The sequence below is a fragment of the Lontra canadensis genome, unplaced genomic scaffold (genome assembly GCF_010015895.1).
Source record: "Lontra canadensis isolate GAN:19392208 unplaced genomic scaffold, GSC_riverotter_1.0 scaffold232, whole genome shotgun sequence".
NCBI classification, from domain to species: Eukaryota; Metazoa; Chordata; class Mammalia; order Carnivora; family Mustelidae; genus Lontra; species Lontra canadensis.
In genome coordinates, this window is record NW_022631226.1 from 512,054 (window position 1) to 525,492 (window position 13,439).

At 45.1% G+C, this 13,439-nt stretch overlaps 1 protein-coding gene across 1 annotated transcript in view; it reads right to left on the reverse strand.

Annotated features, from left to right (window-relative positions):
• Positions 1-13,439, reverse strand: part of DPYSL5 (dihydropyrimidinase like 5) — a 93,004-nt gene that overhangs the window by 78,564 nt on the left and 1,001 nt on the right. The gene's annotated exons all lie outside the window — the stretch shown is intronic.

Below are 13,439 nucleotides of genomic sequence, written 5' to 3' on the forward strand. Positions count from 1 at the left end.
TCTGGGGGCTTCTTAATCTGTCATTTGCGACCAAAGAGGGCAAAAATCACCAGATGCTTTCTCTGCACTGAAACAGCTCATTGGAAGTTAAACTGGCCTGAGGTTCCTTCTCTGTGAAATGATGAAATGCTGCCAAAATTTCTTCTCAGCCCCCATGTCCTATGATACCACCTGGCCCCCTGTAGGTGTTCAACAGCACCTGTTCCATAAAGGAAGGGATGAAGGAATGAGCACTCGCACACATGATGGTGGGAGGTTCATGAGGCCCAGTTAGAGCTTCTCATCTTCAACGTCCTAAGATTTACACCACATTTTCCTGAATAAAAATGATGAAAAGGGCAAATAATAGAAATGCTACGTGTTAATTGCAGGATGGGTCCTCCTCACTTCCTGGTCCCAGCACCTCTCTTTTTTGAAAGGGTTACACATTCTGTCTCTTCAGTGGCTCGAAAGCCCTACTCTGCATGCCCATGTCTTATTTTGGGGGGCTCCTCCACATGGGGGCCCATTTGAGAACAGAAGCCATGATCATGAGGCCAAGAACTAAACCTTTTTCACGTTTTCGTGAGTCCCTAACAGGGTGAGCCAGAGCCAGCAAGGGCAGCCAAATTATTATTGTTTGAACAGATAAAAAATAATGACAAATATTTAAGACCATATAAACAGTCCCCTCCTCTAGAGATCAGCACCATCATAGGTTTCTTTGCACGGACAATCTATACATATTTAAGCATCTATGTATTTATTTTGTTTGCACAAAGAGCAGCATGCATTAAATACTGCTCTGCCTGCTTTCTTTCCATCATGATATAAATTGGAGGTTGTTGTATATGAGAACAGAAATATCTGCCTTGTTTTCTTAATGGCTACATAATACTTCTTTGTAAGGATGTATCAGAATGTATTTAACTAGCTAGCCAGTGATGGGAATCGAGGTTCGGTCTAATTTCTCGCTAGTACAAATAATGCCGCAATAATAGTCCTCTGTAGTTCTCATCCTGCACGTATGCTTGTAGATCTTTGGGATAAATTCCTAGAAGTGATTTCGCTGGGTGAAAGGGTATGTGCTGTTTTAATTCTGCTGGATAGTGCCCAACCACAGTCAGCAGGTTTCAGCTGGTAAAACGTCGTGGCACTCCCAGCAGAGACACAGCACGGCTGTCACAGAACATCAAAGCTGTCAGTCAGCATCTAGGCTCCCTGTCCTCACTGTACATTGGGAACAAGACCATTTTGACCAGATTTCCTATGTGGTCTCTTGTACCTCTGCATCCATGATCACATCGTCCAGCCCGTTCATTTGACAATCATAGAGCTTTGAGCACGCTTTTACATATCTCAGAGCACCGAACCCAGCACCTAGAGACTTCCAGTAGCTCTGCTTACTGAGTGCTCACCACGCACCCACCACGCTCCAGACACGTAGGCCCTAGTCCTCCTCACAAACACACGCTCTTTTAAATCACGAGAAAATCGAAGCTTGGGGAGGTTGACTGTGCCTAGGTCTCTCACCCCTAGAAAGCAGCAGAGCCGGGATTCAAACCCACCTCTCTCCCAAGGGCGAGCTCCTTCCGGGAAATCGCTCTGAGCCTCGCGCGAACTCAGGAAATAACGCGAGATCAGAGGACCACACTTCCTCTGGAATAACAGCTCAGCGCAAGTCGAGTCCGGTTGTCCCGGATTAGTAAACCTTTTGCTTGCGGGGCTGCTCCAACATTCATTTCCGGTTCCTGGGTCTTTGTATTCTACTCCCAAACTAGAATTTAACTAAGTACGGAGTGCTCCCTATAACTTTGTGATCCCTCCCCGACTTGGAGACCATGTCCTGTCTTTCACAGTGGCCAACTATGGGTGCTATTTGCTATTAAGAAACAGCACAGTTTTATAGGATTTATTGATAAAAATCGGCTTTACTTGGGGTCCTTTGCCTTCCAAATTAATACTGCAGTCCTGTTTTTTAATGACCGGTCATCTCAGACGATTTTATGCCTACATTTACACAAATTCTTTGATGACTAACTTGCTAAGACTGATGAGAAAGCAATTGGGGAACTTTGTGAAGTTGGTCCTTGAATCAAGGGACTTACATACGTTTATGCATTTGTCTTTAAGGGCAAACTATCAGGTACTATGATTAAAATTGTATTATTAAGGGCGCCTGGGTGGCTCAGTTGGTTGAACGACTGCCTTCGGCTCAGGTCAAGATCCCGGACTTCCAGGATCGAGTCCGGCATCGGGCTCCCAGCTCCTTGGGGAGTCTGCTTCTCCCTCTCACCCTCTCCCTCTTTCATGCTCTCTCTCACTCATTCTCATTCAACTAAATAAAATCTTAAAAAAAATTTTTTAAATTGTATTATTAAAATCACACACCGAAAACTCTTTAAGAGAATTTCAGTTCTCAAAAACATCTCAGCTGGGTGATAAAATCATGTATGTGATTTCACAAAGATGTGAACAGTATTTAAAATAATAGAAAAGAATTGGACATAATCTAAATGTTTATCGATAAGTAAATGGTTAAATACAATAGTGTACCCAGGCGCCGGGTGGCTCAGTTGGTTAAGGGTCTGCCTTTAGCTCGGGTCATGATCCTGGGCTCCTGGGATGAAGTTCCATATCTTGCTTCCTGCTCAGTGGGAAGCATGCATCTCCCTCTACCTCTGCCTGCCACTCCCCCTGCGTGTGCTCTCTCTGTCCATCAAATAAATAAGATCTTAAAAAATTAATAATATTGGACCTTCAAATGGAATGGTAGGCAGCCATTTAAAAGTTTACATTTCTAGGGGTGCCTGGGTGGCTCAGTGGGTTAAGCCTCTGCCTTCGGCTCAGGTCATGATCCCAGGGTGCTGGGATCGAGCCCCAAATCGGGCTCTCTGCTCAGCGGGAAACCTGCTTCCTCCCTTCCTCCTCTCTCTCTGCCTGCCTCTCTGCCTACTTGTGATCTCTGTCAAATAAATAAATAAATAATCTCTTTTAAAAAAAGTTTACATTTCTAAATTAGAAACATAAAAAGGTTCTTTTTTAATGTCAAATGAAGAAACAATATGAAATAGTATCCATGTTGCTGTTACAGCTCGGTAAAAATTATGTGAACATATGGACAAAGGTTTGATGGAACTAGCAATCATTACATTAGCTTTATTAGCAAAATGGTCTATAGGTGATTTATAATTGATTAAATATTGGAATATTATGCATTTTATTTATTTTTAAAGACTTAATTTATTTACTTATTTCTTTAAGAAAGCATGAGCAGTGGGGAGAGGCAGAGTCTGGAGAGGGAGAAGCAGGCTCCCTGCTGAACAGGAAGCCCCACGGGAGGCTTGATCCCAGCACCCTGAGATCATGACCTGAGCCAAAGGGAGAAGCTTAATCAACTGAGCCTCCAGGTGCCCCAGAATATTATACATTTTTAAAGTACAAATTAAATCCTGTACTATATCTAAGAGCTTTTTTTTTTTTAAGATTTTATTTATTTGACAGAGATCACTAGTAGGCAGAGAGGCAGGCAGAGAGAGAAGGAAGCAGGATCCCCGCTGAGCAGAGTCTGATGTGGGGCTCGATCCCAGCACCCTGGGATCATGACCTGAGCCGAAGGCAGAGGCAAAGGACTCAAGAGTCCAAGCAGTAAACCTAGGTTTTAAAGCAATGATAAATCTTGTCACATTCACTTGCTTGTATAAGGACCCATACAAACATGGTGGATCACATGACAGGAAAAAAGTCTTTCTTAGGGACAACTTGGGCTCTGAATGGGTCCCATATGGAAAAACCTGTGGAGTTAGGAATTCATGCCTGCCTTGTCCTGCTGCCTTGATGGTCCAGGCTTCATTATCATCATCCCCATCACGCCTAAACTGTTGCCTGTGATCTACACTGGCCATGTTTAACGCTGCCATCTCTCATGATCTTTGTTGATGAGATGGGTTTGCCTTATCTCCACCATCTGAAGGCTACTGCTCTTTGTGCCTCATCTCTATTGGTTTTCAGTAGTTGCAGAGGCTTGTTTCCATTATAGTCCAGTTGTAAAAATCATGTCCATTTAAAATCTTTTTAGAAACCCGCAAATAAATAAATAAATAAATAAGGATATATGCTATAATTCTAATTCCCCAAATAAGAAATCTGAACTCTGTGATTCCAAGCTGCTGCCTTTTGAGAGATTTTTGTAAGCCACAGAAATGACACAATGCAAAATTGCATGTATTTGACTAGATGTATTTGACTCGATACAAGAAATGCAAAATAGTTAACAAAGAAAAAAAATCACTTGTTAATCTTGTTCAAGGCTGATAGGACATCTCTGGAATGAACTCTGGACCCACGTTGCAATTATAATCTGATTCTCATCTTTTCCTTAAGGAACAGGAGTAAGGAAATTGCTGTAGCAAGACTATGGCTGAACGACAACCATTAGTTTAAAAATGTTCATTCCAGCTACTGTGGAATCAGACACAGCTTCAGTTCTATTTTTTGCTGAAGAATAAGAATTGGAAACCAAACTCTGATCAAGCCACAACATGATGCCAGCCTCTTGGGTTTCTAAAAATGGTTTAATCACAGCAGTGCATCCCTAAGAGTGTCTTAAAAAAAAAAATCTTTTAAAAAAATGTTTTTAAGTCACCATTAATCTTACTTATTTGCACAGTCTACTAAAAAATAACATATGCAGGGCTCCTGGGTGGCTCAGTTGGTTGAGCAACTGCCGTCGGCTCAGTCCCAGGATCGAGTCCCGCATTGGGCTCCCAGCTCCACAGGAAGTCTGCTTCTCCCTCTGACCTTCTCCCCTCTCACGTTCTCTCTCACGCTCTCTCTCTCAAATAAATAAATAAAATCTTAAAAAAAAAAAAAACATATACAAACCCTTGACCCAGTAATTCCACCCCTAAGGATATACCCAACAGAAACACACATATGTTCACAAACAAAACATGTACTAGAATATACACAACAGCACTACTCAGGATAGCCCCAAACTGGAAACGACCCAAACACCCATGAACAACATAAAGGGTAAAGGAACTATGGTACAATGGAACAATACGTAGCAATGAAAATGAGCAGATGAAATCCAACAAACATAACGTTGAGCAAAAGCAGCCACTCATGAAAGACTATCCACTATGATTCCATCTGTGAAAGTTCAAGAACAGGCAAGGCTTATCTACGCTGTAGAAGTCTGGATGGTGATTACTGACACTGGAGGAAGATTAGTGACTGGGAGGGGACTGAAGGGGGTTGCTCTGGGAGGGTGCCTGGCTGGCTCAGTAGGTGGAGCATACGACTCGATCTCCAGGTTGTAGATTTGAACCCCATGTTGGGTACAGAGATTGAAGGGGGGAGGGGGAGGCTTTGGGGTACTGGTAATCTGTTTCTTGTCTGGTGCTGATTACATGGATATGTTTAGTTGCAAAAATTCATTAAGTTACACACGTATGATTTGTATATTTCCTTTATTTCCATTATATTTCACTCAAGAGTTTAAAAATAAAAATATTTAAAAAATACACCCTCACCTATCCCCTCCATCCCCCGCAAAAGTCACCATCTTATGCATATGTATTGCTCACACACTTGGTAATAGGGCAACCTTAGAATAATCCAAGTAACTTCATTAAAGTTGAGTTTCACATGTGTTGGAAACAGAGCTTAAGAAACATTAAATGAAAAAAATCAGAGACTGTGTTTGAATTTTATGACAGAATGAACCTATCAATCTGCAAAGACAGAAATCTGGATGAAGTAGTAAAAATGAGAAAGGAGAGGGCTTCTCCATCAATGGTGGGTCATGCCCTGCAGAGAGACAAAGGCAAGGACAGGACCAGACAAAAGCAGGGAGAATAAAGACCCAAAGCCTGAGAAATTAGAGGGAGCCCATGGTGGATTTGAAATCAACAAAGGGCTGCCTATCAATGGACACGGAGGGGACAGAAAGATGGTGTGGCTGAGTACAGGGCACTGCTGATGTGTGGGAGACACATTCACATCGAGCTAAGGCATCGACAGACTTGAAAAGCTTTGCCGAGCCAATGAGAATGCACAGGTGTTGGGTGTGGGGAGTGACACCCTGCTCAATGCTGAATGCAGATCTCTTCTTTTCCCAAGAGAATCTAGGCATTCATAGAACTTCAACTGCACTTGAGCCAAATAATTTTAAATGTAAATGGGTAGCCAGAGGTCTCAATGACTGAAAAGTCCAGTAAAGTATCCTCAAAATCATCTAGTCATTCTATAAATATTATTGAATGCTTACTGTGAACAGTACTCCATGCTGGAAGCTACATGGACCAAAAAATAGGTCCAAATATTATTTGAAACAACGTGAGAAGAACCATTTTATAATGGAATAGCCCATTAAAAGTTCTTTCATTTACTGGAAACTGTACACCCGCCAGTTAAGGTTCTTAGCTTGGAGTCATGTTCAAAAGCATAGGGGTCCCTGGGTAGCTCAGTCATTAAGCGTCTGCCTTTGGCTCAGGTCATGATCCCAGGGTCCTGGGATCGAGCCCCACATCAGGCTCCCTGCTCAGCAGGAAGCCTGCTTCTCCTTCTCCCATGCCCCCTGCTTGTGTTCCCTCTCTCCCTGTGTCTCTGTCAAATAAATAAAATATTTAAAAAAAAATTTTTTTTTTTAAAGCATAGACTCTGTGATGGTTGTTTTTTATGTCACGTTGGCTCAGCTATAATGCCTGGTTATTCGATCAAACACTCATCTATCGATTTTGTTGGGAACGTTATTTTGTAGATGTGGTTAACATCTGTAATCAGTTGACTTTAAGTAAAGGAGATTTTTCTTACTAATATGGGTGGGTCTCATACAATCAGTTGAGAGGCCTTAAGAGAAAAACTGAGGTTTCGCTGAAGAAGAAATTCTGCCTTGAGACCTCAACATCAGGGGTACCTGGATGGCTCAGTCAGTGAAGAGCCCAACTCTTTTGGTTTCAGCTCAGGTCATGATCTCAGGTCGTGAGATGGAGCCCACATCAGGCTCCGAGCTCAGTGTGGAACCTATTTAGGATTTTCTCTCTCCCTCTGCCCCTCCCCTCCTTCTTAAAAAAAAAAACCTGAACATCAGCTTCTGGCTGAGAGTTTCCAGCTGGCTGGCCTACTGTGTATATAACAGATTTGCCAGACTCCACAATCCCATAGCCCAATCCTTATCGGTTCTGTTTCTCTGAAGGGCCCCGACTTACACACTCTAAGAAGACTCCCTGGGTTTGAAACTTGGCTCTGCCACTTCTCTAGCTGGGTCCTTTCTGCGCCTCTGTTATTTCAACTGTAAACTGGGGATAATAATAGCACTGAACTCATAGGAACTAGAACAACCTCTAACAAGGAGTAAATGGTTTGAAAGTGTTTGTTAAATAAGTGATGCTGTGGTGCCGAGTTTATTTCTTAGCTGAAAAACCTGAGCTATTTTAATTCCCAACAAATTGCCATCAACCTTAGAGTGCTCTTTCCCACACAAAAACCAGAACAATCTCGCGGCAGCAGCACCCAACCAGTTACAGGTGTCTGATTCTTTTAGATGGTGTAGGAGCAGGTGAGATGCCAGGCCAGCCCCACACATGGTGATGATTTGGCAAAGTCAGAATCAGAGCACTTCTGTAACATTCTTAACTGCAAGTTCTCAGCTGCCGACGACAGCTGTGCTTAAAGAGGCTCAGATTCAGCACAGAGCTATTCCTACTATTTGCAAGGGTGGGAGTTCGTAAAGGGGTCTGAATCATTCTTTCGGTTCCCACTGTTGATACCCCTACAGCAGCCTGTCCAGCCCCCTGCAATTAAAGATTAAATGGAGAAAAAAGGTAACAAAAAAAGGGGCACCTGGCTGGCTCAGTCAGTAGAGCATGCGACTCTTAATCTCAGAATTGTGATTTGAGCTTCCGTGTTGGGTACAGAGATTACTTAAAAAAAAAATCAGAAAAAAAAAAAAGATTAAATGGGGAATCAAGATATTGTTTTTGTGGGCATATTCTGGGGGAGATTGTGATGATTGTGATAACAATGTTCACTTGGTAGGTGCTGGGTACTCCCAGTTCTAGGTAAACACTAACTCGTATAATGCTTGTTGTATAGACGAAGATACTGAGTTCCCAAGAGAAAAGTAATTCGCCCAAGGATAGACAGACAAAAAGTGGCAGAGTGGGGATTTGACCCCTGGATTTCTGGCTCAGACCCAGGCTCTTCCTCCTGGGCACATTGCCTCTGAGTCTGGACTACAAGGAGGGGATCCAGGCAGGAACACAGGAGCAAGCACCAAACTAGGCTGATTGATGGGAGGGCATGAGGGGGACACCTGAGTGGCTCAGTCTGACTTCTGTTCAGGTCCCCATCTCAAGGTCCTGGGATCCAGCCTGGCTTTGGGCCTCTAAGCTCAGTGGAGAGTCTGCTCGTCCCTCCCTCCTCCCCACTCCTATGCATGGGAGCGCTCTCTTTCTCTCTCTCTCAAATAAATAAATACAATCTCTTTAAAAAATGGGAGGGCATGAGGGCTCAGGGGATTCTACAGTTAAATTTATTTAAGTTAAACAAGTTTCAAAGACTGAAATAGAAGAAATCGTAAATATCCCTTCATGAATTTCTCTTGTTAAAGTCTATAATGTGGGGTGCCTGGGTGGCTCAGTCGTTAAGTGTCTGCCTTCTGCTCAGGTCATGATCCCAGAGTCCTGGGATCGAGCCCCACATGGGGCTCCCTGGTCTGCGAGAAGCCTGCTTCTCCCTCTCTCACTCCCCCTGCTTATGTTCCCTCTCTCGCTGTCTCTGTCAAATAAATAAACAAAATCATTTAAAAAAAAAGTCTATAATGTGTTTGCTTTATACATAAATACCAAATTACATTAAAGATTCCTATCACAGTATTTGAACCTTTCTTTCATCTTCATATAAAAACTTTAAGGCAGCTGCGCCTGGGTGGTGGCTCTGTCAGTTAAGTGACCAACTATTGGTTTCGGTTCAGGTCATGGTCTGATCTCAGGGTTGTGAGATCCGCCCTGCCTGGGACTCTGGGCTCAGCACAGACTCTGCTTGAGATTCTCTCCCTCTGCTCCTCCCCCCACTTAACCTCAAGCTCTCTCGGATATAAATTAATTCATAAAAAACAAACAAACAGGGGCGCCTGGGTAGCTCAGTGGGTTAAAGCCTCTGCCTTGGGCTCAGGTCATGATCCCAGGGTCCTGGCATCGAGCCCCACATCGGGCTCTCTGCTCAGTGGGGAGCCTGCTTCCTCCTCTCTCTCTGCCTGCCTCTCTGCCTACTTGTGGTCTCGGTCTCTGTCAAATAAGTAAATAAAATCTTAAAAAACAAACAAATACATTTAGGGCAAAGTGATCCTGAAGTTATTTCTCATTTATTCACTAGCAGTGCAAAATCAAACACCTTAGTTGTTATTCTCACTTGATTTCATGTTACGTCGACTTCTTCCTACAGGTTTTCACCCTGCCAGAGATTTTCTGTATTATTGTTTTCCTATAGGATCCTGTGAACTAAGTCTTAGAAGACTTTTCTGAAATTCTTTTCTTATAGTTTAGAAAACAAAAAAGAACAGGATCAGATTCTATCAGAATTTGGTTAATTTTGGGTGACTGGGTGGCTCAGTGGGTTAAACCCTCTGCCTTGGGCTCAGGTCATGATCTCAGGGTCCTGGGATCTAGCCCCACATCGGGCTCTCTGCTCGGCAAGGAGCCTGCTTCCCCCCCGCCCCCACTCTCTGCCTGCTTCTCTACCTACTCGTGATCTCTATCTGACAAATAAATAAATAAATTCTTAAAAAAAATAGAATTTGGTTAATTTTTACAGCAGAAAGATAGAATCAAAGATTTTTAAAATGTAATTTAAAAATTATTTTTAAATGTAATTAAATTTACATTTAAAAATTTAAAAATTACATTTTTTAATTACACCCAAAGTGGGCCTTGAACTCCTCATCTCCAGATCAAGAGTCACAGGCTCTACTGACTGAGCCATCCAGACACCTAGGGTCTTAAATACTTTTTTCTTTTCTTTCTTTCTTTTTTTTTTTTTTTTAAGATTTTATTTATTTATTTGACAGATAGATCACAAGTAGGTAGGCAGAGAGGCAGGCAGAGAGAGAGCAAGGGAAGCAAGCTCCCTGCTGAGCAGAGAGCACGATGTGCTCAATCCCAGGACCCTGGGATCATGACCTGAGCTGAAGGCAGAGGCTTTAACCCACTGAGCCACCCAGGCGCCCCTTAAATACTTTTTCTAATAGTATTTTATTACTACTTCTTACTTTTTTTCTAATAATACTGACTTCTCTGGCTCTGTATAATTATCTAAATCCTGATTTACCCCAGAGAGGTATCCAGTTGTGATGGCCTTTGGCCTACAGCTCTCTGGAGCTACGTAGGATCATGCTAAATCCTGGGTCAGAGTAGCTGTTATGAAGGAGGGAAAATTCCCAGACATCCACGGTAGAAGAACAGAGAGAGGTGGAAATACCACAGATGATGCCTTGCTGTGGAGCTGTTCCCATAGGTGGAAACTCCCAGGGCATTGATCATATTGAAACTATCCTGGCTTACATCTCCATTTTGGAGAGGCTGTGCTGAAAACAGCCAGGTCTTCATGTCCTATGAGCATTGTTTTTAAAAAGATTTTATTTAGGGGCGCCTGGGTGGCTCAGTGGGTTAAAGCCTCTGCCTTCGGCTCAGGTCGTGATCCCAGGGTCCTGGGATCAAGCCCCGCATTGGGCTCTCTGCTCATCAGGGAGCCTGCTTCCTCCTCTCTCTCTGCCTGCCTCTCTGCCTACTTGTGATCTCTGTCAAATAAATAAATAAAATCTTAAAAAAAAAAAAGATTTTATTTATTTGAGAGAGAGAGAGAGAACGCATGCGCAGGCAGGAGATGGAAGAGGGGGAGGAAAAGGGTGAGGGAAAGAATCTCAAGCAGACTTGTGCTAAGCATGGGGCCTGATGCTGGACTTGATCCTATGAAGAACTGGAGAGCACGATCTGAGCAAAAGCAGAAGTCAGATGCTCAACCAACTGAGCCACCCAGGCGCCCCTGTGAACATCTTGTATACTAGATCTTGTATACACCTAGCTGAGGTCTGCAGGGTCAGGGAGATGGGAGTTAACAATGGCGCCCCAGAATTCTGGGGTCACCTGCCTCTCCCTTCTGGGCTGTCTCCCAGACATTTTCAGAGGAGGTAGGAAGGGGATGCTGCTTTCTCTCCATCTTCCCTGTAGGAAAGGGATGATCATACTGGCATTCCACATCTCTGGACTCCCCAGGTCGGAGTCATTTTCCACCAGAAAACATTGGGATGGATGTTCACACCGGGCTCGACAGGATCCCACCCTTAAACAAATCCATAAAATTCATTCAAAAAGAATAAACCAAAAAACATTCCTTTCTGAAACTTTCCCTTGGGTAATGACAGAAAAACATTTTCTACTGGAGTTTTTTCATAAGAAAAAACCCTTCATGTCAGATTTTGGGTTTTCTAATACGGAGATCCCTGGTTTGCATCTAGAGATAGGCCTAGTCTATTAACTTAGCTTCAAACATCCAATGAACAACATTCCAGCTAAGCCTCTCAGACCAGTTTTGTAAATTCTGAGGCACCGCCTCAAAGCAACATCCCTGAAAACCAGCAAGATACAGTCTACTTGCTTTCCTGTGGCCACTCGGTATAGCCCAGATAAGAGGACTTGAGGTTGGCAACTATCAAACGTTCTGGGCAAGAGCCAACAGTGATATCACAGCCTTATGCATCAACCTGGTTAAGAAAGAAAATCCTGGGTTTCAAGGCTAGACAGAGCCAAAGGCTCATCCAGTTAACTTACTGGCAAATATAAGTCACAATGATTAGTCCTGTGTTGCTCTCTTTTATCCACGCTTCCTTCAGTCTTGGAATAAAAACATTCTGCCTTGCCCTCCCTCCTCACCTTTCTGTTAAATGAATGGCAATTTAAAAGTATAAACCTTATGCTGAAGAGTCACCTTTAATATAAGCCAAACAATGATGAAAGAAAACCTTGAAAACCAAATTTTAGTATTAGGCAGTCTTTTCACATGTCAAGATGCTGGAGGCCAGCGTGAAAGATGCTTACAATCCAGCAAGTGCATGGAGAGCTCTGCTGAATCCCTGTTTTGTGCTTCCATTTCTGTTCATCTGCTTTCCCACGGGCAAGCAGCCACCTCCTATCACAGAGCCATCCCCATCTTAGGTCAGCAGACAATATGGGCAAAATCTGCAAAGGATGGACACGCTGGCTTGGGTGTGGTCACTGGCAATGGGAAGCTTTGGTCCCCGGGCTGCGGGCTCTAAAAGCCAGGAGCCGCACCCTTGGCGGGTAATCTCCAAAACCACTTCTCCGGATTTTAGCACACAATCCACACCAACCCTGACTGCTCCCTCTATGAACACACAGCCGCCCTTAAACGCGACCAGCCTCGGCAGACAAAGCCGACTGCTCAGGGAGCCACTCTGCACCGAGGCAACCTCCAGGTCGCCGCCGGGCCACCACGCCGCATCTGGGCTGCTTGATGGTCAACAGCAAGGGGAGGGAGGCGGGCGGCGCCGAGGCCACCAGGCACCAAAGCCCGTGGCCGCGGCTTTCTGCCCGCCCCCCAGTCTGGGGGGACGCGCGACTCACACTACGGAATTAACAGCAGGCCTTGATGCCCCAACGCAGACCCCAAAAGACGATAGCATGCCCTAAGATTTCTACGGAAGCTTTTTCTGCATCAGAAAACTGCACACTTGAGTTCGGGAGGGGGGCGGCCCTAGTTCGGAGTCGGGTGGCTACCAGGGCCGGCTATTGTTCTCCCGGTCTCTCCGGCGGGAGACGTCCCCCATCCCGCCTCCCAGCCAGCATCTGCCACTGGACCAAGCCTTTCAGCTCCGAGAAGAAAGGGGTGTGTGCCTGCGGCGCTGCGGATTATCGCAAAACCTGAAGCGAGTCCCTAAGGGCTGTGTCAGGCCGGGAGACAAAGCTCCTGGTGAGGACAGCGCAGCCCGGTCGCGGATCCGCCTCCCCGGGTCTGTCGCCTGTCCGAGGGCCACGCCCAGCTGGCCACCTGGACCGCCACGCTCCAAGTCAGGAGCCGAGGGTCCTCAGGCCCGAGACCCGCCTCCCAGCCGCCCGCCCCTCCCTTGCCTGGAGACCTCCCTCCCCAGAGAGACTCTCCCCCAACCCGCGCGGGTCTCCTCCTCCCGGGCGTCTACCCTCCTCAAACCCCGGCGGTCTCCACCCTCCAGCATCTCTCCTCCCATCCTCATTCTTCATCAGCCCCAGACTCGCCCCGCCTCGCGCCACCTGAACCGCACTCCTTCCCTCCCTCCTCAGACCCGCCCCCCGCCCCCTCTCTTTCCTCCTCAAACCCTCGTCTCCACTTCCCCCTCCACCCAGACCCCCAGTCCACCTGTCCCCACCTAGCTTCCCCATCTCCCCGTCTTTGCTCAGACAGAG